Source organism: Manis pentadactyla, chromosome 6 (assembly GCF_030020395.1).
Source record: "Manis pentadactyla isolate mManPen7 chromosome 6, mManPen7.hap1, whole genome shotgun sequence".
Classification (NCBI taxonomy): Eukaryota; Metazoa; Chordata; class Mammalia; order Pholidota; family Manidae; genus Manis; species Manis pentadactyla.
In genome coordinates, this window is record NC_080024.1 from 78,211,607 (window position 1) to 78,236,557 (window position 24,951).

Genomic DNA, 24,951 nt, shown 5'->3' on the forward strand with positions numbered 1-24,951 from the left:
CTTTTTTCCTATTTGTATCCAGAATGCATAGTTTATATTTATGTGCAAATTTACATAGGTTGGATTTAAAGGCTTCCAAATTGCTGCCGAAAAGCAGAATGATGCCTTCACTATTTGCTATGAATAGGTGTCTATCAGCTGTCCCATGAGTCTGTCGTCGTCGCTGCAGTTACCAGTTGCATCAATAACTGCAATCCATCTGTCATGCTCTCTGCAGGTAGGTTGTGTTTTATGGCCATACATAGTCTTTTCCTAAATTAGTTTTTACTTTTCTGTTATGTGGTTTTTCTATATCACACGTGAGTATCAGTGTCTGTGTCTGAGAAACTTCATGAGATTTTTAGGTCTTCAACATTAGGTCTCAAGGAGACTAGGTTTGATTTATGTTACTAATTTTGTTTTTATTACATGGGAGGTAAATTTTAAAAAATCATAACTTGCATGTCTATTAGTTTTAGGTTGTATCTGCTGCTTCTGGTAATTTAGAAGTATAATGATCGAATCCCTTGATAATCTATGTGAAGTTTCCATAGTAGTGTGCCATAGTCCATTGAGAGTAAAAGATGATTGGTAAGGATTGTAAATGAAATCAGTTGTATGCACATAGAACCACTCATTGTTAAAAGTCATGTGTAATACATGCTGAATTATTATTTATTATGACTGGAATTTTAAAAGGCTCACTATGCGTTGGTTACTGTGTGCATTATATTACTACATATCGTCCTTTGGTCCATTTATGCGCATGCCACATCAGGCTGCACGTGAACGATTTACAATGTAAAGCTAGTGTATCTGCTGCAACTTGTGGTTTGTTTCAAATGAAAAAAATCAAGAGCATAGAGTGGACAAAATAATGACAGTAAATTCATGAGTGTGGACTTTTACCCTGACAAGAGATGGAGATTGGCTTGTTAAATAAATACTTTCTCGCTTCCCCCTTTAATGTGAGGAAGGAGGGAGAGACATCACCGTAATGAATCATTGTTCACTGTGCAGGTCTTTTGGCTAAAAAAGCTGTTCAAGCTGGTCTGCATGTTAAACCTTACATCAGAATGAGTTTATCTCCAGGCAGTGGGATGGTTACACATTACCTCAGTTCCAGTGGAGTATTGCATTCCTTAGTAAACTCGGGTAAGTAAGTGATAGTTACACCTCTTTACACTGACATTGGTACTCAGCAGTGATGGAAGCTGCTTCCTAGAACCCTTCATAGTCAAGAAGTTAGAAAAATTGTGCTCTAGCTTACTTGTTACCTCGCCATTGTCACACATCTTTGAGGCCCTGTCACTCACAGGTAAGATTGGTTATAGTCAGTGAACACAGCAGCAGTGTGCTGGCTGCAGAAGTAGGAAATGTGGATTCGAGTTTAAGGATGGAAAGACAAAATGGACAAGTAAAACCAAGTAGCAGTGGCCGGCCATATATGCCATGGTACCATGTAGAGTGTAATTTCCATGAGTTGGGAAGACAGGAAGAGTGAACTCTTACAGGTTGTTTTATTAACTGAGTAAATTGTCTTGATTGGGGCTTGTGATGTGCTGGGGTCTATTAAATAAGCACAGGTGAAGTTGTCCCTGAACTGTGGGGAAAATACGTTTACATTTCTTACATAATCAGAAAAATAAATTGTGGCTAGCTATATTCAGTGTCTATTTTGGAACATACCCTACATAAGTAGTCAATTCCTTTGCAAGAGAGATACATTTTAGATTTTCTTTTTGCTTTTAGAAGGGAAGCTGGAGGTAATTTTGAGGATTTTACCTACAGTTTTTTAGTTATATCATCTTGGGATTTTTTTCAGGGACTTTTTTTGGTTAAGAATGGGAAGATTTGTTCCTGTCAGAGGACCCAACTCCAGCGCCTCTTTGGTGAGCTTTGGTCAGCTTGTTAAAGCCAGGCTGTCTTGAGGCTTTGTAGTTTAAACCCTCAGGCAGAAGTACAGCATCAGTTTTTTGAGTGCTCATGTTATGTTCCTAGCAAGTAGTAGCTGAGGAGTTTTCTTGTGTAGTGTGATTGGCTCTCTGCAGAGTTAGTTACCAATCCTGACTAGGGCTTGTCCTAAGCATCAGGACTTCAATGGTTGGCATCCAGTGCAGGCTGCATGCCCGAGAGGGAGAGTCAGGCTTGGTTGCTCAGAAACCGGAGTAGACATGCCGATGAAGGTTGATCCATCTGTCATGAATATTCTCTTCAGTGATCTTATTACAAAGGTGGAAATAAGAGATAAGGCTTGTCGTGTCTTCACAAATGTTGTGACGTTCTGTCCAGTCATATTTCTGTTTTGAAATGCATATTTGAAATAGTTGGCTATGGATGTTCAGCATGTGTGGGAAACACAGCATCCTTATCAGAAGCCATTTTAAATGCAGTCAAACAGGTAAAATGTGTCACTCAATAAGATAACGAACTCTGTTTTATTAATAAATTACAGAAAATGTATATTGACCTTTGTATTTCTGTAGACCTATATATATTCTGTGGGAATAGTAACCTGTCAATCTTAAAATGATTCTCAAAGAATAACACCAGGAATTAGTTTATTTACAGTTTTGATAGTTCTGTAATAATTGGTAGAATATGTTTTGTTATCTTGTCCTCAGAAGTACAATATTTGAGATTGTTTATGTATATATAATTATCCAAATTTGTACCATCTCTAGAATATATATTGTTTGTGTGTGTTTTTCTTCAGGGTGATTTGGTTACCTGTGGAGTTTTATCTGGAAACAAAAATTTTGAAGGTCGTCTTTGTGATTGTGTCCATGCCAATTATCTTGCCTCTCCACCCTTGGGTGGCTTATGCCATAGCAGGTACAGTGAATATAGATTTCCAGACCGAGCCTTTAGGTATCTCTTCCTTTATCTGCATACATATGTCCCTGCGCACACTTTTTTCCCAGAGGCTGTTGTATTTTTGAAATGTTTCTTAGATCAGCCATTATTTGATCATTTCAGGACCTCTTGGTGTAATGCATCGTCATTCATTTCTGTGTTTATATGAAGAAAGTAAAATGGGCATAGTTGCTTCCTTCAGCTGCTTATGCCTAAAGCAGTCTGCTGTTGAGTAATTTACTTAGTTTGTATGATAATTCCTTTGGCGATGTGAATGTCTTGAATCTCATACTAAAATATTTTAAACAGGTACTGACACTACTGGCAAGAACATTTATCTACATAATATTTGGCCTCCTCGAGAAGAAGTTCATCAGATAGAGGAAGAGCATGTTATATTGTCCATGTTTAAAACATGAAAAGAGGAAATAGAGGTAAGAGTCTCATTTCTTCAGCAGTTCAGTGAAGTGTCGATGTTTTCTTTATTTCACACATCCTGCTTTCTGAATAGAATAAAATTTTAGATTACATTATTTTGAACACATACGTTTTAATGAGTGATAGTCATTTTGTATCTGGAAATCTCTAGTATCTGAGAGAATAGCTTAGAGTAACAGAATTGATTTATTTTTTTTACCTATTAGAAATATGTAGCAAGCATTTACATTTGGCATCTTGAATATGGGCACACTTCATATAAACTGCTCTGTTAGCCCACTCAGATGGTTCAGATTTCAAAAGAAAGATGGTGCAATGAGTCTGTCTCACCCATGCCTGGCCTCCTGCTTCACCTCCTCAGAGGCAACCAGTGCTTGTCAGTTTTTTAAGCATCGTCCCATGGATGTCTTTTACACCTACAAGTAAATACATATAGTCACACTTTTTTTTTTAATAATGGAAAATATAAATATGAGGGCACAAAAAGTGTTTATTCACTTAACAAATATTTACTGAATCTCTGCTGTGTGCCAGGCACTCTTCTAGGTATGCGGATTTCATCAGTTAACAAAACCCAACATTCTCATGGGGAGAGGAAGGCAGTGAACCATTAGCAGAATAACTAGGTAGATTACATATTATGCTAAAAAGTGGTAAGTGGTAATGAAAAAATATATATGATCAGGGTAAAAAGAACCAATTGTGCAAAATTTGGGGAGTAGATTGTAATTTTATATAGAGTGGTTGAAAATATGACATTTGAGCAAAACTTTGAAAGATGTGAATAAGTTAGCCATATATCTGGACAAAGAAGAGGGCTGCCCAGTGGAGAAATCAGGGTAAAGGCCTCAAGGAGGGCAGTGTGGCTAGAGCATGGGAAATAAGGATAGTGGTAGGAAACGATGTCAGAAATGGAGGTCCCAGTACATAGGGAACTTTAGACCAATGTTAAAATGTAGTCTTGTACTCTGAGTGAAGTGACACGGGGAGTGGGAGCCATGGGAAGGTTTCGAACAGAGGAGTGTCATACTCAAAAGGGTTGCTCTTTGTATTGAGACTTTCTTGGGGGTGAAGGTTGGGTAGAAGCAGGAAGACCAGTGACAGCAGAATCCAGAGGGAAAGGCGATGATGGCTGGACTGCTGGGGTGGTGGTGCAGGTGGCAAGGGTTATAAGTGTAGTTTGAAAATATCACACTGTGATGTGGGACGTGCATTGAAAGAAGTAGCGGTTTTTGTCCATGACGATATTCTGAAGATCAACAGCAATACCCACACACAATCTCTCTTTAGCAACTTGTGTAGATATTTTTAAGTTTTTTAGATTTTTGGAGTCTACAAATTTTGACATTCAGTTTCTATTGAAACTTAACTCACAGGGTAGTGCTCCTAAAAATCTGGTGTGTTGGAATTTGATGAGCAAATCTTTATTGATTCCATCCAAAATGTCATGATTTTATAGAATGTGCTGTCAGCTTTATTTCTAAATCAGTAAGACCTATTTTTTTCATTTTAACATAAATATTTTATTCCCTTGATCATTTATATAAGCCTCTTTTTATGACTCCCATTTTATCTTTCTTTTAATTCACCAACCAAAACCATATTCACAGATGGGAAATAAGCAGTGGGATTCCCTAGAAGCACCATATTCACTCTTGTTTCCATGGGACTTGAAGTTTACTTCTATCAGATGTCCTTCATTTTTTGATAAGCTTGTTAAGTACTGTTTTATCACTGTTTCATCTTTTTAATGTTGTTATAACTAAAAAAACTCATGAAGAGTTAAATGCCTTTAACTTTTTACCTTTTAGACCAAAGAGCCAGTTTCACTGCAGTCTATTGAAAATGCCCACGTCCTACTGCATCTGGGAGACTGTGTCACCACAGACCATATATCGCCCGCTGGAAGCATTGCGAGGAGTAGTGCTGCTGTTAAATACTTGGCCAGTAGAGGGTATGTGTGCCTGGTGTTCAGATGCTTTTATTTTGTCTCCTTTCTTACTGATTGAGAGGCTTCTGGTCACGTTCGTTCCTCCAGGAAGTACCTGCTGTCACAGGTGTCTGCTTGCCATGGTGACTTACGCAGTAACTGGAGTACCTGTTGGACCTGATTTTGCTTATGTTTTTAGAAACTAAATTTGGCTGTTTTAAATTGCACCCCTAATAGAGGGGTAGCCAAAATAAACAACTGATTGGAAGCAAGACTTCTCTTTTCAATTTTTCTTTGTTGAAAAGTCATCATGGTTTGACCTGTCAAATTACCCTAACCACCCTCCCCTAGTTAGAAATTTAAATGTGTCTTTTGTGGACTATAAGATGCATGTGCATGAAGCTAGGCTTGATCTGTGTCAAATGGAAAGACAGTGAATTCCTGCTTTTTGAGTCTAAAATTTTACATAAATCAATGAATGTAAAGATCGTTTATAGAGGAGTTAACAATCTGAAACTAGAAACACATTATTTCATTTCTCTGTGCATGGTAATGCTCTCTGGTGTCACAGAGCCATCCTGACACCACAGACAGGTTTGCTGAAGGTGGGACATGCTGCCCGATCAACCTTGGTGCTTGTGCTGCTTGAATGACAAGACTTTGCAGTGAAATCTCATACACAGACCATGTCGTGTGGCTTCGTTTGTCATGTAGTAAACCTGAAAACTCTTACTGTAGTTTCAGCAGTGCTGTCGTGAATTTTGTGTTTGAACTTACTTTCCAGTTAACTGTAGTTTGGTGTGAATTAAAGTACTTTGGTAGAAATTACTAATAGCAGCTGCCTTTGGTAAAACTTCACAAAGATGAATCAGTTTGTTACCCACTTAGCTTTTATATACAGTGTTGAGAAATAAGGTAAATTTTCTTTTTCCCAGATATTTGTTGGTTGTGATTTCCATCTTGGTCATAATTGTGACATTGCTGCCAACCCTCAAAAAAAAGGAGCCACCACTTTCCAAGATACAGTTTTTATATTTATTGTAATTTCAGATCTTAGAATATTTAATCCAGTACTTCTCATAAATCAGAAGTTTTTTAAATAGACATATGAACCATCCCCCACCCCCACCTCCATTATAAAAACCTTTAAGTGTACAAATTTAGAATATTTATTGCCTTTACCTAAAAGGCCGAACAGACACTTAGCTGTTGTTGAGATGCTTAGCTGTTTCTTGTCCTGGTGACCAGTCCAGCCCATTAACACCCAGATTATGGTGTCTGAATGCCATAGCACTGTACAGGTATCTCAGCTTTCCAGAAGCTCAAGTCACACCACTTTGTTTTCACAAAAGACCTACATTGGTGTGGTAACATCTTTTTTCGTGGAAGTGAAAATCCTCTTCGGATTTCTTTCCGTTAGCAAAAAGGCAAGTGCTAGCGTAGGTCTATGGCAAAAGTGGAGGGATGTGACCCTCCAGAAATCAGGAGATACCCTGCACTGGATGCTCTTTTGGTTTATGAATGGTTATGTTGGAACATTCTCTTCCAGATAGGAGGGGAAACCCGTACAAACAACCAGTGCTTCTTGGAGAGATGATTGATTCCAAATTAGGGTCCGGAAAATGTCTATATTTTTCCCAGTGAGAAATTGCTGCCAGAAACTACAGGGCTTCTGTGAAAAGGTCTCAGGAACCAATTTGAACCTGCCACTGCTTAAAGATGGGACATGCTGAGCATCAGTAAAAAATACTAACTGGAATGGATTAAATCATGCATTTTAGTCTCTGAGTTTATAATAATACTGAAAGAAAAAAACAGACCAACTTACCTCTGGAAGTTGGTAGGGAACCATCTGATTACTTAACAGTCATAGATTTGTAAACAGTCTTTACCATGTGGAATGAATTTCAGTATAACCTAATCATTGATGAAGGACATTTGTCTTTATAGAAGTTTTCCAGCTAAAAGTTGGAGGAGGAGTGATGAGTATCACTGTTGTGTAATCCCTAATGAAAGATTTAATCTGGACAGTGATGATAGTCCCTGGTAACATTCCAGAAAGAGACAACTGGGTATCATGTGCCTCCAATGGATGTTTGACCTATGAGGCCTGTTACACAAATTAACGTTAAAAACCCAAATATTATCAAGCCATTGGATCTGACATCTTGTTTACAGGAAATAAAGTGACAGAGGATTGGGAATGACACCGTGGGAATGCAGTTGGCACAGTATGAATGCAGGAAACTACAACCAGTGACCTGTTTCCTTCAGAAAAAGTACAAGAGGGGCAAGAAGGGAAAGCAGATGTGAAGATTAAGAGATTGACTGAATGAATATATGAAGCATATTTGGACCCTGCCTGATTTGAACAAACCAACAACAAATGAATCATGGGGAAATTCAGGGACATTTGAATATTGACTGGCTCTCTGATATTAAGAAACTGTGGGGGCTTTTTTTGGTATCAGGATAGTATTTTACGAGTCCGAATCTTTTAGAGGAACATACTGAAATAGATACAACTAAAATGTGTTTTCCTCAAAATAATGTAATAGGGGATAATTATGGAAGAAACAGAGTCCATGATTTGATTATTACAATGTGATGAGAGGCACCTGCTTGTTGATTCACTGTTCTGTTTGCCCTACTTTTGTACATACTTGAAATTATCCATAATAAAAAATGTTTTGAGTAAGTTTTACAATTCAGTAGTACGTGATTATTTTCCACCTGAAATTAAATTACTTACATAATTTTCCTGTAGCCTTACCCCTCATGAATTCAACTCTTACGGAGCCCGAAGAGGTAATGATGCTGTAATGACAAGAGGAACTTTTGCAAATATCAAGCTTTTTAATAAGTTTATTGGAAAACCAGCTCCCAAAACAATTCATTTTCCACCAGGACAGATAGTCAGTATATATACAAAGTATTTAAGCAGTTGCCAACTATATCAAAATTTGTGTTAATGATTTTTGTGTTTGTTTGACTCTATAGCTAGATGTGTTTGAGGCTGCTGAGCTGTACCAGAAAGAAGGTATCCCACTGATTGTTTTAGCAGGAAAGAAATATGGGTCAGGAAATTCAAGGGACTGGGCCACCAAAGGACTGTTTTTGCTGATATCAATTCTTAAATTTTATCTTACTAAACCTCAAAGAGTTTTAAATGTTTCCTTTTGGCGGTAACATCCTGTGAAAGTTTATTTTCCTCATTTGGATTTTTTGTACTTATTTGAATATCATATTTTTGTTTTTTTTGTGATCTTATATAATATTTTGTACTAATCTAGCTTCACTTTAATACTCTGTATTTGATTAAATCTAGGTCACTCTTTTCTTATTTGAGGAAATCAGTATGTTAGAAGGCAAGAAGATTCTGTCCTGCTTGATAATAAAAATTACTTGTGCACAGTGGTAGTTTACTTAACCCCTTTTGTCTGATTTGCTCCATCAGGGGTTAACAGACTCAGAGATAGTAGGCTACGTTTTCCTTTTTATTCCTAGAACAGGTGAAGATGGTGACAGGTCATCTGCCCCAAGACATTTCTCCTGAGACTCTTTATTGGAGAGCAAATAGGGGTCCACTGGAGAGAGAAGTCATAGGACTTGTAGTTTCTGACATTTCATACTCACAATTTGTAGTTGTAAAAAGGCTGGGCAAAACCAACCCTCACCACTCTCATATCTTAGGAACTTTGTTCTTTTTGAGTTTTTAGTCTTCACCCTTAAGATGGACATGCTGATTCTCTCATCTTTCTGAGATAGTACAAATATTGTGAATATTAATTACAGGTATAGGTTCCCTTTTCCCTGAGACGTTTTTTAAATTAAGGTATCATTGATATACACTGTTATGAAGGTTTCACAAGAAAAACAATGTGGTTATTACATTCACCCTTATTATCAAGTACCCCGCCATACCCCATTGCAGTCACTGTCCATCAGTGTAGTAAGATGCCACAGAGTCCCTATTTGTCTTTGAGCTACACTCTTCCCCGTGACCCCCCCCACACACACCATGTGTGCCAATCATAATGCCCTTCAATCCCATTCCTCATCACTCCCCACCAAATCTCCCCAACCCCTCCCCTTTAGTACCACTAGTCCCTTCTTGGAGTCTGTGAGTCTGCTGCTGTTTTGTTCATTCAGTTTTTGCTTTGTTATACTCCACAAATGAGGGAAATAATTTGGTATTTGTCTTTCTCTTCCTGACTTATTTCACTTGAGCATAATACTCTCTAGCTCCAGCCATGATGTTGCAAATGGTAGGATTTACATCTTTCTAATGGCTGAATAGTATTCTATTGTGTATATGTACCACATCTTCTTTATCCATTCAACTACTGATGGACACATAGGTTGCTTCCATATCTTAGCTATCATAAATAGTGCTGCAGTAAACATAGGGGTGCTTATGTCTTTCTGAATCTGAGAAGTTGTCTTCTAAGGGTAATTTCCCTGAGGTGGAATTACTGGGTCCAATGGTATTCCTATTTTCATTTTTTTGAGGAACTTCCATATTGCTTTCCACAGTGGTTGAACATTCCCACCAGCAGTGTAGGAGGTTCCCCCTTTCTTTGCATCCTCGCCAGCATTTGTTGTTCCTAGTCGTTTCTGTGCTGGCCATCCTAACTGGTGTGAGGCGATATCTCATTGTGGTTTTAATTTTCATTTCCCTGATAATTAGTGATGTGGTGCATCTTTTCATGTACCTGTTGGCCATCTGAATTTCTTCTTTGGAGAAGTATCTGTTAATATCCTCCACCCATTTTTTAATAAGGTTATTTGGTTTTTGAGTGTTGAGGCGTGTGAGGTCTTTATGTATTTTGGATGTTAAGCCCTTGTGGGATATTTCATTTACAAATATTTTTTCCCATACTGTAGGATGCCTTTTTGTTCTGCTGATAGTGTCCTTTGCTGTACAGAAGCTTTTTAGCATGGTGTAGTCCCATCTGTTCAGTTTTTATTTTGTTTCCCTTGCCCGAGGAGATGTGTTCAGGAAAAAGTTGCCCATGTTCATATTCAAGAGATTTTTACCTATGTTTTCTTCTAAGAGCTTTATGGTTTCATGAATTAACATTCAGCTCTTTGATCTATTTTGAGTTCAATTTTGTGTATGGGGTTTGACAATAATCCAGTTTCATTCTCTTACATGTAGCTGTCCAGTTTTGCCAACACCAGTTGTTGAAGAGACCGTTATTTCCCCATTGTATGTCCATGGCTCCTTTATTGTATATTAATTGACCATATATGCTTAGGTTTATATCTGGGCTCTCTAGTCTGTTCCATCGGTCTATGGGTCTGTTCTTGTGCCAGTACCAAATTGTCTTGATTTCTGTGGCTTTGTAGTAGAGCTTGAAGTCAGGGAGTGTTATCAACCCCCACTTTATTCTTCCTTCTCAGGATTGCTTTGGCTACTCATGGTCTTTTGTGGTTCCATATGAATTTTAGAATTATTTGCTCTTGTTTGTTGAAGAATGCTGTTGGTATTTTGATAGGGATTGCATTGAATCTGTAGGTTGCTTTAGGCAGCATGGCCATTTTTTCAATATTAATTCTTCTTACCCATGAGCATGGGATGTGTTTCCATTTATTGGTATCTTCTTTAATTACTCTCATGAGTGTCTTGTAGTTTTCAGAGTACAGGTCTTTCACTTCCTTGCTTAGGTTTATTCCTACGGATTTTATTCTTTTTGAGGCAATTGTGAATGGCAATGTTGTCCTGATTTCTCTTTCTGCTAAGTTCATTGTTAGTGTATGGGAATGCAACAGATTTCTGTGTATTAATTTTGTATCCTGCAACTTTGCTGAATTCAGATATTAGATCTAATAGTTTTGGAGTGGATTCTTTAGGGTTTTCTACGTACAATATTATGTCATCTGCAAATAGTGACAGTTTAACTTCCTCCTTGCCAGTCTGGATGCCTTTTATTGCTTTGTGTTGTCTGATTGCCATGTCTAGGACCTCCAGAACTTTGTTGAATAAAAATGGGGAGAGTGGGAATCCTTGTCTTGTTCCCGATCTCAGAGGAAAAGCTTTCAGTTTCTAAATGTTAAGTATGATGTTTGCTGTGAGTTTTTCATATGTGGCCTTTATTGTGTTGAGGTACTTGCCCTCTACACCCATTTTGTTGAGAGTTTTTATCATGAATGGATGTTGAATTTTATCAAATGCTTTTTCAGCATCTATGGAGATTATCATGTGTTTTTTTTAATAAAAAATGGCATTTAATAAATCTATACAGTGAATAGCATGTCTTTATTCTATTTACAGTACAATTGTTATAAATATAATACATTTTTGAAAAGCTTATTCTTAATTCACTTGAGTAGATTTATATTTTAAACAGATCAACTCAATTGTTAAAGTTCCATAATAAAGAATATAATTTAAATGACAAAAATCTCATATTGTGGAATAGTGCACTCTGCAGAGATGAATGAGGAAAAAAAGTCAAACTCCTTTTGAAACCACATTCAAAGAATCAGAAAAAAATGTTGTTTTACAAAGTTATGTATAAGCCATAGGAACCACAAGATACTGAAGTATGAAGACTCTATAACCAAAGTTCAAACCTGGTATTAGAGAATTGTATGAAGCAAAACAGGAAAATTTGTATTTAACACTCTAGAGAAACTTCACAGTAAAGCTGGAATTTATTAACAGGAGCATTGCCAACAAGGCCTTTCCTTCCTCAAAATCATCTCCTGATATTCATATATCATCGATAAGTTGTAACAGCAGACTCAGACATTGGTTTTTAAGATGGGGCTTCATAAGGTGCAAGGATATGTTGAAATTCTGTATTATGAGCACACAAATTATTACCAGGGTTTAAAGAAATACAAAAAAAGAATGTAAGTATTCTCAGTCCAACATGCTCTGTCCTCAACAAACTGACAAGTCCAAGGACTGTGCATTGATCTGACACCAGTATCTGCAACAAGGCAGGCCTTTCAAACACTGCTGCAAGGCCCACTCCGTGAACAAGCTGGCTCCTGGGCACTCCAACAAGTCTACAAGATGTCACACGTCATTGATGATGATCAGGGCAGGCATGGAGTTCTGCTGACTTGTTTCAAACACTGAAAATTGGTCCGATAACTTGGCAAACACCCTTGGTGTTCCAAGGTTATAAACACCTGTGTGGACAAAGCACGCTTTCAGCTGCAAACTGTGAATCTCCTGGCTTTTAAGCTGAAGTTTATACTGGGTTTGTCCAAGCCACGTAAACGATCCATGGATTTCCAATGCTTCTGGACTTGTTGTTTTATGCCGAAGATCCACGATCACATCAACACTGGCCTTGGAGCAGTTGGAAAGTAAAAGGGTCACTGGTACTAAACAAAGGCTTTTCTGATGAAATGGATGGTTAAATGATTCTGGATAGTGAAAATTCGTTTTAATGAGATTAGAAAGCTGCTCTACTGATGGCCTTGAAGAAACTGTAGTGTTTTCTGACTTGAAAAATTTTAACAGTTCCATTTCTGGCGGCCCCTGTTTCTGAGGACATGAAAAGGCTTCTTTTCCTATGGTGCGAAGGGTAACGTGATGCTGGCCTTCCAAAATAAGCTGCTTACTGTCCTCCACGATGTAAGCCTTCCACAGGATGACAATACTCAAATCCACCTCATTGCACTTCTGAATCCATCTCACAGCTTCCCCTACTGACTGCTTTTCTGTATGCACACACGGCTGGGCTGGTGGCTTCTTACATTCAGAAGACAAACTTCGATAAAAGAAGTCTGCACAAGGGCTTGCTGAACTTACTATCTGCTCGTTTCCCAAGGTGACATCTGCAAAGGTGTGTTTTTCTGAGGACTGCGCAGCAACTTCTTTTTCCTTACATCGTGTTGCCTTGAAGCAAAACTTTCCTTTCTCCCTACTGGCAAGTTTGGCATCTTTGTTTTCAGAGAGATTTACAGATTTCTGTAACTTCCAGTGTTTGCTACTACTTGATACTTGGACTATATGGAATTCCTTAACACCTGCTTCACTAGTATTGGTATTCTCCACATCCACAAAGACAAGCATACTGCCTCCTCTGCCCTCCTCATCTTCAAAAGAATTACTTCTGCAGACACTGGCTCGTACATTCAAAGATCGGCTGGTACAAACAACTGCAGTGTGTCTTAATATTCTGTGACGTATCTTAGGCTGCTTTTTAAGACTTTCATAGTAAAACAAAAAGTTAATTTCATGGACCCCTTCTTCGTCTGGGCCGTGTAACCACATTGGTAGCTGAACTGAAGCTCCAGGCATAAGAATGGCGTCAGGAAGGGGGACAGGAGCCACCTCGGGCGGACTCCCTGTGCCAATGCCAAAGTCAACAGAGGAAGCTGAGGAGAGGAGGGCTGCACACACACAGGTGGAATCTGTCACCACAGTCTTATAGGCACTGCAGTTTTCAGAGGCTGAGGGACTGAGCGGTGTTAGAACAGCTGTGTTACCACCAAAAGTAAAGAATTCTGGACGTTTAGAAACAACCTTCAATTCAGTAAGAGGGCATTTGCTGACATTGACAAATTCCACATATGCTTTTCGGATTTCTCCACAGAGGAGCCCTCCAAGAGTGGCATTTCCTCAGTGATTATGGGATCTAAACGTCGATCAGGACCATATTTAATAGATGTTTTCTCTTCTTTTGTGTTGTTAAGTCGAGGACCTTGAATTTCTAAGTCCTGTCTCCCTCGGACTGACATACTCAAGGAATGTTTTCCTGTGTGACATCCAGGAAGAGCACCAATGCCATCTACTGCCATGGAGCCCTGAATAGTGCCAAGATTATAAACCACTCCCAGAATATGCAGCTCCCCTATGTGATGGGGAAAGAGCTTTAGTCTTGCCACTTTAGATTCTTCACTATTAATTAAGAACTCTGAAATAATTTCAGTTCCAATCATTTCAGGTTCACCTGTTACTGGTTCTTTAACTTCTTCATTCTCCTTTCCACTGAAATCTTGAGGTTGAAATTTCCATAGCAATGACAAGTCAGTCAACAAAAGCGGAACCTTCAACGGGTTTCTAAAGGCCACCTCCACTGTCACTGGTTCTTCTACAACTGCAAGTGGAAATCTTGAGTTATCTGAGTAACTGTTCAAGCAATACTGGGTGGGGTGGAAATTGGGTGGAATTACTCCTCTGTTAACCACAGCAACAACTTGTTCCTCGAGCTCTCGCCACTGCTGAGAGGATTCAGAGTCATATTCCTGATCGAGACTTACATGAGTAGCTGCTTGTTTTTCACCATCTGCTGGCCGTCTGTCATGGCCAAAGAACACCCGCGTTGCTGAGCTGTCAATGTGCGGTAAAGGGAGCTGTGGCAAAGGCCCCTCTGGTGACAGCTGACTTACATTCTTGTAAACATAAAGATATTCTCTGAGGAAGGCCCCTTGCTGGGCAGCAGACTGTTTACTTTCATTGATTAAAATATGCCTAAAAGCAGAGACAGCATTGTCCATCTGCCGAAGAGTGTAAGACTGGCGCCCAATGGTGAAGTTAATGTGATCCTCTGCAAGAGACCAGCCTTTTCCTTTATAGACTTGCATGGCTTGACAATAGCAGCGTAAAGCATGCTTTTTCTGTCCTGCTTTACTAAACCGATGGCCTGCCAGTATCATATGAAATGCGTATTTTCTAACCATGGGGCTCTTCATGTTTATAAAGCAATGTGCTGCCTGTTCCAGAAGAAGTGCACTTCGAAGGTCAGAATCCTCGCTGGTCAACTGAATCAGGAGCGCTGCAGCCTCCGAGTACTTGCTTTGGCTTTTTAAGATTTCAGCACTCAGCAACACACACCTTTCAGCCAGGATCATATTCTTGCAGATATCCCGGTAAGTCTGGACTGCTGTATCCATGTAATGTGCAGGGTATGGCCTAGGTGCTCCCGGCTGAAGAAAAGCTGACACTGCTGCCATTTCCAAGGCACCAGCTGCATAAAGCATTGCTTGGTCATTCAGAAAATCCTTCTTTGCAGTGTGATAGCAACTGTAGGCCAAATCATAATGCTGCACCAGGAAACATAAGTCAGCCATCTTCAGAGTCTGAAGTTCCGGCGCCTCTGGGGGGTACAGCAATCCAGATGTATTTTTCAGCTCATTAATGCTCTTTTCTGGTACTTTACTGCCACTAAACCATTTTTTAGTTGCAGAAAATAGAGATCGACTCAAACCTTTCCTTGATATTAGCTGGTCATTTAATCGCTGAATTGTTTTCTCTATATGTGGCAAAAGGCCCCGAAATGTGAACTCTTGTATAAACTGTCGAATTCTATCATGATCAGTAAGGGTTAAACATGCACCATGAATAATTCCAGTATTTGCTTTCTTTGTCTCATATAATGATGAAGCAGATTTTACATGATCTGGGCCATCGGTGCTGTTAGAAAGGTCACTGGATGGGTCCAACTGAAGTGGGTGAGCTCTAAAGTTATTTGGTAAGCCATCTTTGACTTCGTTATCTAATCCATCCAAAGAAAGCAAGCTATTATCAGAATTCTTATTTGAAGTTACTGTACAAGGGCCATCTTCATATGATTCCTGGTTTTGAATACTATTTTTCTGGAGATACTGACTGCAAGGATCTGGTATCTGTTCATCTGATGCTCGATTAGATGCTCGAGAATTAATTTTAAGTAAATAGCAACCCTGAGTTCCATATTTCTGTTTCATTTCTTCATAAATTGATTCAGCTCTCTGTTCATCTCCTGCACTTAAATCATGTAAAAGTACATAATACTTTAGAGTATTTGGTATAAACCACTTGGGGTAGGAATAGTCACTATTGTGCTGAATTCGATGCTGTTCTTGTGACAACTTTGAAAATTGTTCCACAGGTTCAGCTTCACAAGACGATGCTACCAACATACATGCTAAGTAGTGGTTCAGAAATTCATGGTCTGATGCTGGCATCGACTGAAGAAAGGTCTCTCTATAGGACTCAAACCATGGAGTAGTAGCTGTATATAATGAGGATTCTTTCAATTCCATCAGTGTGTCTTTCCAATTACTGTACCAAGGAACACTAGCTTTAATGGACCGATCACTGATGTTGAGGTCATAATCTCCTGCGGTAATCACATTAGCTACTAATCCTTCTGCAGGCTGACTGCCAGAAACGACATCATTCAAAAGCTTCCGAATGGCTCCAGGCTGAGGTGCTTGGGTGACAATATTGCTTAATTATGTGAAGCTGATTATTGGGATCTCTCATATGAACCTCGGAGGTGAGGCGGCAGAAGGGCCTCAGCAGCTCCGCGAAGCTCAGGTGGTTGAGGCGCGTGAGCCGCTCCGCCTCGTCGCTGCACAGCGCGGCCACGCAGGGCACGAAGGCGTCCGGGATGAGTTCCTGCACGGACTGCACGCACTGAGCCATGGCCGCGGCAGAGGCAGGGCGGCGCCCACCCCGCGGCCGCAGAGGCCGCAGCCGCCGCCCGCCGGCCTGGCCCGGCCGGGCGGGGTCCGCACTAAAGCCCTGGGACCAACGGAAGGCACGGCCGCCGCCGCCTCGGCTCCTGGGGCCCCCGCCGCCGGCCCCGCCGCGTCACGGCCTCCTCAGCGCTCGCCCCGGCGATCTCGCATTCCACCCAGAGGAGGACCCGCCGACAACCGCCAGGGAGGCCTCCCGACGGCCAAACCGCGGTCACCACCCGGCCGGGACCGCCATGTTGGGGCCGAACCTATCATGTGTTTTTTGTCCTTCTTTTTGTTGATATGGTGGATGATGTTGATGGATTTTTGAATGTTGTACCATACTTGAATCCCTGGAATAAATCCTACTTGTTCATGATGGATGATCTTTTTGATGTATTTTTGAATTTAGTTTGGTAATATTTTGTGGAGTACTTTTGCATCTATGTTCATCAGGGATAGTGGTCTGTAATTTTCTTTTCTTGTGGTGTCTTTGCTTGTTTTTGGTATTAGAGTGATACTGGCCTTGTAGAATGAGTTTGAGAGTATTCTCTCTTCTGCTTTTTGGAAAACCTTAAGGAGGATGGGTATTAGGTCTTCACTAAATGTTTGATAAAATTCAGCAGTGAAACCATCTGGTCCAGGACTTTTGTACTTAAGTAGTTTTTTGATAACCAATTCAATTTTATTGCTGGTAATTGGTCTATTCAGATTTTCTGTTCTTTCCTCGGTCAGCCTTGGAGGGTTGTATTTTTCTAGGAAGTTGTCCATTTTTTCTAGGTTATCCAGTTTGTTAGCATATCATTTTTCATAGTATTCTCTCATAATTCTTTGTATTTCTGTGGTATCCACAGTGATTTTTCCTTCCTCATTTCTGATTCTGTTTGTGTGTGTAGGCTCTCTTTTTTCCTTGATAAATATGGCTAGGGGTTTATCTGTTCTGTTTTATTTTCTTGAAGAACCAGCTCCTGCTTTCATTGATTATTTCTATTGTTTTATTCTTCTCGATTTTATTTATTTTTGCTCTAATCTTTATTATGTCCCTCCTTCTACAGACTTTGGGTCTCATTTGTTCTTCTTTTTCTAGTTTTGTTAATTGTGAGTTTAGACTCTTCATGTGGGATTATTCTTCTTTTCTGAGGTGTGTCTGTATTGCAGTATACTTCCCTCTTAGCACAGCCTTTGCTGCGTCCCACAGATTTTTGCGATGTTGAATTATTGTTGCCATTTGTCTCTCCATATTGCTTGACCTGTTTTTATTTGGCCATTGATCCATTGATTATTTAGGAGCATGATATGAAGCGTCTATGTGTTTGTGGGCTTATTCATTTTCTTTGTGTAATTTATTTCTAGTTTCATACCTTTGTGGTCTGAGAAGCTGGTTGGTATAATGTCTGTCTGTTTGAATTTACTGAGGCTCTTTTTGTGGCCTAGTATATGATCTATTCTTGAAAATGTCCCATGGGCACTTGAGAAGAATGTGTACCCTGCTGCTTTTGGATGGAGTGTTCTGTAGATGTCCATTAGATCCATCCATTCTAACATGTTGTTCGGTGTCTCTGTCTCCTTACTTATTTTCTGTCTGGTTGATCTGTCCTTTGGAGTCAGTGGTATGTTGAAGTCTCCTAAAATGAATGCATTTCATTCTTTTTCCCCCTTTAATTCTGTTAGTGTTTGTTTCACATATGTAGGTGTTCCTGTGTTAAGTGCATAGATAATTTTAATAGTTATATCCTCTTGTTGGACTGACTCCTTCATCATTATGTAATGTCTCTCTTTGTCTCTTGTTACTTTCTTTGTTTGGAAATCTATTTTGTCTGATACAAGTACTGCAACTCCTGCTTTTATTGTCCCTATTAATTGCATGAAATATCTTTTTCCATTCCTTTACTTTCAGTTTGTGTATGTCTTTGTTGATGTCTCCAGATGGTTTAAATGGCTGATGTTGTGTTACAGATGTGGTGTGGTTAAACAGGAAAGAGATTGGCATGAGTTTCTAGTCATTATTCTTTGGAATACAAAATACACTGTTACCACAAACTGCTGACACACAGGAACTTAAAGCACTCTAAGATAGAGTTGGGTACCTTTTGCACTAATCCCTAAATTTTGATAAGGCCAGTGTCTAAAGTAACAGTAGTCAGATCTACAGGGTTTAGTAAGTATCTGCATCCTTACTCAAAGCTTCATATTCACCAAAGGTAGAACAGAGCTCTATGACTTAAAAGACATTAAAATTTTAAGTCTTGTATCCTCTTAAAGGTGTTGTTTTCTGTAGATTTCAGAGCAAGAATTTTCTATTTTGTTGCATAATTAGTTTCTCAACAGTCTCTGCTTGCCCTTCTAATCAATCTTTTCTGTTCTCTTTATCCTTCCTCTTTGAGAAGAAGGAGAAAAAATTAAATCATAAACCCACTTTACTTTCTAGGAATTTATTAAGTCCTGCTATAAATCTAATCACTGTTTAACTGGCCAAATATAACAAGAATGTTAACAATAAAAAATTGATTTCTGTATAATTTTGATTGTGCACTAAAAAAATCATCACTCTAAGGTTTACTCAACATCATAGGCACAATCAAAGAATGTTCTATCTTTGATCACACTTGTGTAACACACTTGTAGGGCTGTGTAACTCCAAGAGGAGCTAAAGCAAAAGCCTTGGGGAAATTCCGAGCTTGCCCTGTTTTTAATTTAAATTACCATGTACTAGTATTACCCACAGTTTAAGTAGAACTAGTCAAAAATGTGTGGACTACTAAGCTTATCTACAAATAAGGATGTCCATTAACCAAGCAAATTGGAAAGAACAGATCTGTCAGTGCTTTTGTACTGACAGCAATCAATGCTAACATGGTTTTTTCTTTTGTAGATAATTATTTTTTATTGAAGGGTAGTTGACACACAGTATTACATTAGTTGCAGGTGTACAACACAGTGATTCAAGATTTATATACATGATAATTCTAGGTACCAGCTATCACCATACCAAGTTGTTACAATATTTTGACTATATTCCTTATGCTATACATTACATCCTGGTTACTTATTAATTTTACAATTGGAAGTGTGTACTTTTTTTTTTGGTGAGGGCATCTCTCATATTTATTGATCAAACGGTTGTTAACAACAATAAAATTCTGTATAGGGGAGTCAATGCTCAATGCACAATCATTAATCCACCCCAAGCCTAATTTTCATCAGTCTCCCATCTTCTGAAGCATAACGAACAAGTTCTCACATGGAGAACAAATTCTTACACAGTGAACAAGTTACATGGTGAACAGTACAAGGGCAGTCATCACAGAAACTTTTGGTTTTGCGCATGCATTATGAACTATAAAGAGTCAGTTCAAATATGAATATTCATTTGATTTTTATACTTGATTTATATGTGGATACCACATTTCACTCTTTGTTATTATTGTTTTTAATAAAATGCTGAAGTGGTAGGTAGATACAAGATAAAGGTAGAAAACATAGTTTAGTGTTGTAATAGAGCAGACGCAGATGATCAGGTGTGTGCCTGTAGACTAAGTGTTAATCCAAGCTAGACAAGGGCAATAAAACATCCACCTATGCAGAAGATTTCTCTCAGAACAGGGGGGGTGAGGTTCTAAGCCTCACCTCTGTTGATCCCCAATTTCTCACCTGATGGCCCCCCTGCGACTGTGCCTGTCTTAGGTTGTTCCTCCCTTGAGAAATCTTACCCGTCTCTGGCTAACCAGTCATCTTCCGGGGCCATACAGGGAAATGTAAAGTTGGTAAGTGAGAGAGAAGCCTTATTGTTTGAAAAGGTTAGCTTTTTCCTTCTTTGCATATTTATGTCCTGTGGCTTCTATGCCCAGCATTTGTCTTGAGGTATCTTTACCACTTGGAAGAATTATGATACTTGGTAAATTCGATATGAGGCACAAATTCTATTTAGGGCTTGTAATTAGGTAGGAAGAAGAAAAGCTATAGAAGTAGCAGGCGAAAGAAAACATGGGAAGATTGATTATTTCTTTGACATATCTTCTTGTAGAGTAACTTCATCATGTATAGGTTTTAAGCTACTACTTAAATTGCGCACACACATTTACATAATAGGAGTATAGTTACATAACCAAAGCATACCTGTAATTACCAGCCATCTCCAGTGAAACCAAGAAAACCAGTTAGGCACCTTAGGCATTTGTGAAAACTTATCTATGATATGGTGGATATTGTCCAACTGAACTTGACAGTCTGAGAGAAATCAGAAAAATTAAAACAACCCACTCCTGGGGAATGTTCACATCCCTTATGTTCTTTTAACAGTAAATAGTCTGTAGTTGTACGACTTTGGAGCACTACAATTTGCACTTCTCCTAATTCTTGGTTGAGTTCCAACAGTATAGATCCAGTCAAATTTGTTGTTTTACTGTATGCACAGGCCAGCTTAGATATCTCCTTCCTCATTCCCATGGCAAGTCCAGGAACTGGTGGGATGAGTGCATCTACAGCTGTAGCAGTGCGTGGATCTTTGTTGGGGTTTTTTGATGATCATCTTCTGGCATGAGTCTTCCAGAGAGTGCTGATGTTGGAAGTTCTTTTTCATATCGTATCTTAGTTAATTTTTGGGGTAGCCAAATTAGGCTTTGATCCTCTGTATAAACACAAACAGACCCTTTGCCTACACTTTTATATGCAATTTATACCATTGTGTAGAACACATTGGAGGTCAACACACAGGAACTGCTTTTTTTTGTTGTTATCATTAATCTACACTTACATGATGAATATTATGTTTACTAGGCTCTCCCCTATACAAGGGCCCCCCTATAAGCCCCTTTACGGTCACTGGCCATAAGCATAGCAAAATGTTGTAGAACCACTACTTGTTTTCTCTGTGTTGCACTGCCCTCCCCTTTCTCCCACCCCACATGAATGCTAATCTTAATACCCCCTTCTTATTCCCCCCCTTATCCCTCTCTACCCACCCAACCTCCCCAGTCCCTTTCCCTTTGGTACCTGTTAGTCCATTCTTGAGTTCTGCGGTTCTGCTGCTGTTTTATTCCTTCAGTTTTTCCTTTGTTCTTATAATCCACAGATGAGTGAAATCATTTGGTATTTCTCTTTCTCCACTTGGCTTGTTTCACTGAGCATAATACCCGCCAGCTCCATCCATGTTACTGCAAATGGTAGGATTTGCCCTTTTCTTATGGCCAAGTAGTATTCCATTGTGTATATGTACCACCTCTTCTTTATCCATTCATCTATCGATGGACATTTAGGTTGCTTCCAATTCTTGGCTATTGTAAATAGTGCTGCGATAAACATAGGGGTGCACTGATCTTTCTCATACTTGATTGCTGCATTCTTAGGGTAAATTCCTAGGAGTGCAATTCCTGGGTCAAATGGTAGGTCTGTTTTGAGCATTTTGATGTACCTCCATACTGCTCTCCACAATGGTTGAACTAACTTACATTCCCACCAGCAGTGTAGGAGGGTTCCCCTTTCTCCACAGCCTCGCCAACACTTGTTGTTCTCTGTCTTTTGGATGGCAGCCATCCTTACTGGTGTGAGGTGATACCTCATTGTAGTTTTAATTTGCATTTCTCTGATAATTAGCGATGTGGAGCATCTTCTCATGTGTCTGTCGGCCACCTGTATTTCTTTTTTGGAGAACTGTCTTTTCATTTCCTCTGCACATTTTTTGATTGGGTTATTTGTTTTTTGTTTTTTGAGGCATGTGAGCTCTTTATATATTCTGGACATCAAGCCTTTATCGGATCTGTCATTTTCAAATACATTCTCCCATACTGTAGGGTTCCTTTTTGTTCTATTGATGGCGTCTTCTGCTGTTCAGAAGCTTTTCAGCTTAATATAGTCCCTCTTGATCATTTTTGCTGTGGTTTTCCTTGCCCAGGGAGATATGTTCAAGAAGAGGTCACTCATGTTTATGTCTAAGAGGTTTCTGAATATGTTTTCTTCCAAGAGTTTAATGGTTTCATGACTTACATTCAGGTCTTTATCCGTTTTGAATTTACTTTTGTATATGGGGTTATACAATGGTCCAGTTTCATTCTCCTACATGTAGCTGTCCAGTTTGGCCAGCACAATCTGTTGAAGAGACTGTCATTTCCCCATTGTATGTCCATGGCTCCTTTATCAAATATTAATTGATGATATATGTCTGGGTTAATGTCTGGATTCTCTAGTCTGTTCCATTGGTCTGTGGCTCTGTTCTTGTGCCAGTACCAAATTGTCTTGATTACTATGGCTTTATAGTAGAGCTTGAAGTTGGGGAGTCAGATCCCCCCTACTTTATTCTTCTTTATCAAGATTGCTTTGGTTATTCGGGGTCTTTGGTATTTCCATATGAATTTTTGAATTATTTGTTCCAGTTCATTGAAGAATGTTGCTGGTAGTTTCATAGGGATTGCATCAAATCTGTATATTGCTTTGGGCAGGATGGCCATTTTGATGATATTAATTCTTCCTAGCCAAGAGCATGGGATGAGTTTCCATTTGTTAGTGTCCCCTTTAATTTCTCTTAAGAGTGACTTGTAGTTTTCAGAGTATAAGTCTTTCACTGCTTTGGTTAGGTTTATTCCTAGGTTTTTTGTGTTTTTTTTTGATGCAATTGTGAATGGAGTTGTTTTCCTGATTTCTCTTTCTGTTGGTTCATTGTTAGTGTATAGGAAAGCCACAGATTTCTGTGTGTTGATTTTGTATCCTGCTACTTTGCTGTATTCCGATACCAGTTCTAGTAGTTTTGGGGTGGAGTCTTTAGAGATATTTATGTACAGTATCATGTCATCTGCAAATAGTGACAGTTTAACTTCTTCTTTACCAATCTGGATTCCTTGTATTTTTTTGTTTTGTCTGATTGCCGTGCCTCGGACCTCCAGTACTATGTTAAATAATAGTGGGGAGAGTGGGCATCAGTGTCTAGTTCCCGATCTCAGAGGAAAAGCTTTCATCTTCTTGCTGTTCAATATAATATGGGCTGTGGGTTTATCATAGATGGCCTTTATTATGTTGAGATACTTGCCCTCTATTCCCATTTTGCTGAGAGTTTTTATCATGAATGGATGTTGAACTTTGTCAAATGATTTTTCAGCATCTATGGAGATGATCACGTGAATTTCGTCTTTCTTTTTGTTGATGTGGTAGATGATGTTGATGGACTTTCGAATGTTGTACCTTCCTTGCATCCCTGGGATGAATCTCACTTGGTCATTTTGTATGATCCTTTTGATGTATTTTTGAATTCGGTTTGCTAATATTTTGTTGTGTATTTTTGCATCTACGTTCATCAAGGATATTGGTCTGTAGTTTTCTTTTTTGTTGGGGTCTTTGCCTGGTTTTGGTATTAGGGTGATGTTAGCTTCATAGAATGAGTTTGGGAGTATCCCCTCCTCTTCTATTTTTTAGAAAACTTTAAGGAGAATGGGTATTATGTCTTCCCTTTATGTCTGATAAAATTCTGGGGTATATCCATCTGGCCCGGAGATTTTGTTCTTTGGTAGTTTTTTCATTACCGCTTCAATTTCGTTGCTGGTAAACAGTCTGTTTAGATTTTTCTGTTTCTTCCTGGGTCAGTCTTTCAAGGTTGTATATTCCTAGGATGTTGTCCATTTCTCCTAGGTTTCCCAGCTTGTTAGCATATTGGTTTTCATAGTATTCTCTAATAATTCTTTGTATTTCTGTGGGGTCCGTTGTTATTTTTCCTTTCTTCTTTCTTATACTGTTGATTTGTGTTGACTCTCTTTTCCTCTTAATAAGTCTGGCTAGAGGTTTATCTATTTTGTTTATTTTCTCAAAGAACCAGCTCTTGGTTTCATTGATTTTTGCTATTGTTTTATTCTTCTCAATTCTATTTATTTCTTCTCTGATCTTTATTATGTCCCTCCTTCTGCTGACCTTAGGCCTCATTTGTTCTTCTTCTTCCAATTTCGATAATTTTGACATTAGACCATTCATTTTGGATTGTTCTTCCTTTTTTAAATATGCTTGGATTGCTACATACTTTCCTCTTAAGACTGCTTTTGCTGTGTCCCACAGAAGTTGGGGCTTAGTGTTGTTGTTGTCATTCGTTTCCATATATTGATGGATCTCCATTTTGATTTGGTCATTGATCCATTGATTATTTAGGAGTGTGTTGTTAAGCCTCCATGTGTTTGTGAGCCTTTTTGGTTTCTTTGTACAGTTTATTTCTAGTTTTATGCCTTTGTGGTCTGAAAAGTTGGTTGGTAGGATTTCAATCTTTTGGAATTTACTGAGGCTCTTTTTGTGGCCTAGTATGTGGTCTATTCTGGAGAATGTTCCAGTTGCACTTGAGAAGAATGTGTGTCCTGTTGCTTTTGGAT

At 39.0% G+C, this 24,951-nt stretch overlaps 2 pseudogenes; one reads left to right on the forward strand and one right to left on the reverse strand.

Annotated features, from left to right (window-relative positions):
- LOC130684180 (iron-responsive element-binding protein 2-like) overlaps positions 1 to 17,390 on the forward strand; it is a 33,991-nt pseudogene extending 16,601 nt beyond the window's left edge.
- LOC130684117 (trafficking protein particle complex subunit 8-like) lies at positions 11,447 to 16,879 on the reverse strand (annotated as a pseudogene).
- Positions 17,391 to 24,951: the final 7,561 nt, after the last annotated feature.